This window comes from Oryzias melastigma, linkage group LG17 (genome assembly GCF_002922805.2).
Source record: "Oryzias melastigma strain HK-1 linkage group LG17, ASM292280v2, whole genome shotgun sequence".
Classification (NCBI taxonomy): Eukaryota; Metazoa; Chordata; class Actinopteri; order Beloniformes; family Adrianichthyidae; genus Oryzias; species Oryzias melastigma.
The window spans coordinates 852,110-854,940 of record NC_050528.1 but is presented as its reverse complement, the minus strand read 5'-3'; the positions used below and the strand labels follow the sequence as shown (position 1 = coordinate 854,940).

The 2,831-nt window shown below is 40.6% G+C and overlaps 1 long non-coding RNA gene across 2 annotated transcripts in view; it reads right to left on the bottom strand.

Annotated features, from left to right (window-relative positions):
• LOC112147687 overlaps positions 1-1,617 on the bottom strand; it is a 22,818-nt gene extending 21,201 nt beyond the window's left edge. For both annotated transcript variants that reach the window (XR_004949527.1, XR_002919515.2), the window contains exon 1: positions 1,396-1,617. This is a non-coding gene — a long non-coding RNA (uncharacterized LOC112147687). The remainder of the gene's footprint in view (positions 1-1,395) is intronic.
• Positions 1,618-2,831: the final 1,214 nt, after the last annotated feature.

Below are 2,831 nucleotides of genomic sequence, written 5' to 3'. Positions count from 1 at the left end.
TAAGAACCACTGGCCTAGATCATCCAAAATCAACTTTTTGGATCTTTTAAGTGTATATATAATGTTACTTCTCACTATAAACAAACCAAAATCAGTATTTACGTTAATTTACATATCTCTGAGCGTTCCTCTAAAAACCTGCTCTGTGAGCACCAGCCCCTCCCAACCAATAAAAACAAGCAGCTTCTCGCATTGTGACATCACAGTTAGAACCGCCGGCTCCACCCCCAGGCTAACACACACACACACCCACCCACACACACACATTCTCTACTCCAGGATTTTTTCACTGGATTTGCTAAGTGACTGAAAGGAGTTGATAATTTGTTTTAAGTAAAATTACTTTTCCGAGAAACAAAGTAAAACACAAATGCATGTTCACACCACGTTATTACCAGATTTCAATGTATTATCTTGTCAATAGATTACACTAGCCGTGTCACCCGACAAAGTCTGTCAAAGTCTGAAGAAAGAGAAAGAGATGTATAAAGAAACAAACAGTAATTTATTTATCAGAAGCTGTTGAGCGTCCACGTGAGCACCAGCATCAACCGCCTCCTTCGCTATGCTGCAAATTTGCTGCTTGACCGTAAAAAACAGCTTTTTGGTGGCTAAAACGTATTCTTTCCCCCCTTTCTCTTGGCGATTTATGAAACTTTTTGCTTGCTGTAGATCGATGGCTGTCCAAAAATGAGTTTGTGAGCTTGTCGCCCCAGCTGGGTGTGGGAGGAGCTACTGCCAAGTGTTTTCAGCCTGATCGCTACATGGAGCAGTGTCTGTGTAGATCTCATTACAATAGATGGAACACACATGACAGGATTAGAGCGGTCACATGCGGTGAAGGTGGCGAGATACTGACTCTTTCAGAGTCAGATTTACAAACATCCATCGTGTTTAAATTGATCCACAAACAAAATGCTAAAACATGATGTACCATCTGACTAAATTTAATTGTTTTGAGACCAAATCTACAGAAACTAAGAGAATAAAATGCTTGAAAATAGTTTAGAAAATAACAGATCAGTCTGGAGAACCCCTTAAAACGCAGTTTTTCCTTGTCTCCCTGCCAAATGAGCAAATCACATTTTAAATAAAAGTTTAAATTTAAATTACAATTATGTTTATATTGTTTTATGGAAGTCCCTAACTGAGAACATTTGATTTGATAAAAGTGCAATAAAAGTTTGATTAATGAATCATTGATCCTGATGAACGTGGAGAAGAAAATCAGAGAAGTTAAGGATTACTGTACTGGAAATTTGAAGCCCAAATAAATAAATAAAACATATAATAATAAAAATAATATGAATGAATGTAAATGCCGCAGACTATAACAGACACAGCCATGGAGGATGATCTCCGAGCACGAGCACGCACACGCGCTGGTCAGCCTACCTGTAATGAAGTCGATTGTCTCTCCTGGACATAAATCTTCGTGGTTTCAGCGTCGAGGTCTCCTTATTCTTTAGAAGTCCCAATAAAGATAAAAGATCGCTCATCCATTCATTATGACTTCATGTTTTCAGGAAAAGTCCCACTTTTTATCCTTTTTAACGACATTACATCCGCCATTTTACCAGTCAGGCAAAGCAAAACATAAAATACGCGCTCTTTTTGAAAAAACTTTATTAGTAACAGGTGAAGAACAAATGGAATCTCGCGAGCGCCCTCTCTGTTGGGACGGTGGTACTGCATGTCGCAGCTACTGTTTTCAGTGCAGTTTAATGTTACATTTGAACACAAAATAAACTATAAACAAACATGAAAAACACTAAATGTTCAATGGAAAGTGATGACATGCAATGAATGTATGAACACTACCTTTTTTTAAATAAAGTATTTGATTTAGGCCTGTACATATTTATGGTTGTTTTGCCAAATCTTGCAGTTGCTATAGTAACCCCTAGCTGCCCCCTAGCGCCGCCCATATGGAGCTAGGGGTGATCAGCAAAATGTTTTCTTTTTTTTTTTCATATCCATCTTTGCGAAAGTTGTTGTTTGTTTGTGTGGGTGAAACGCAGACACACTGCTGAGACTGGCTCTAGGATGATGTCATGAAAAGGAGCGAAAGGCGGAGCCTCAGAGATCTAGGGGTCTTCCTTCCGGGTCCTACAAGAGTTCACAAAAATAACTCATATTTCATTTAAGAAACTCATTCTATAGTGGGCCAAAGGTAATATGCGATCATGTTATGGATCATGTTTACTCTGAGAGGTGTAAAATAGAAGGATGTTTAAAACTTCCAGTCTGAATCCACCCTAAGCTCCTCACAGATCTATAATTTCACTTTAGTTTTAAAGTTGAATTCCTGTTTTTTGTGACTTTTAAGACGTTTCATTCAAAAATAGAGCAGAAATGCAGCACCGCCTCAAAAGGTTTCAGAAAAACGATCAGAGTGGAGGGTCTGTCCAGATATTTAAAATTAAAAAATGGTCATCATGAACATGAATGTCAGAGCAGTGAAGTGGTTCAGCATCTCCTCCAAATACCACCCAGGTGACTGCTCGATGCCACCCAGCGAGACGGAGAAGCAGGAACCGTCAGCCTGACTCAGCTGTTTGTCCTCATTTATGACTCTGGTTTTCTTGGTTTTGGGAGAGACCCGAGTGAGGAAGCGGCCCGCTGCGCCACATTCCCGCCCTGGTCTGGACCTGACCCCAGCTCTGGTCAGAGTCTCAGCAGGATGACAGGCGTGCTCAGGAATTTTTCTTCTCTGTGCCTAAATCAACCTGCAGGGATGCTTCTTCTGGCGGAGCGCGTTCCTCCGTCCCGCAGGAGGTCAGCTTTAAAGCCCCCCTCCCATGAACATCCTGTGTTTAGAGTTTGTAACA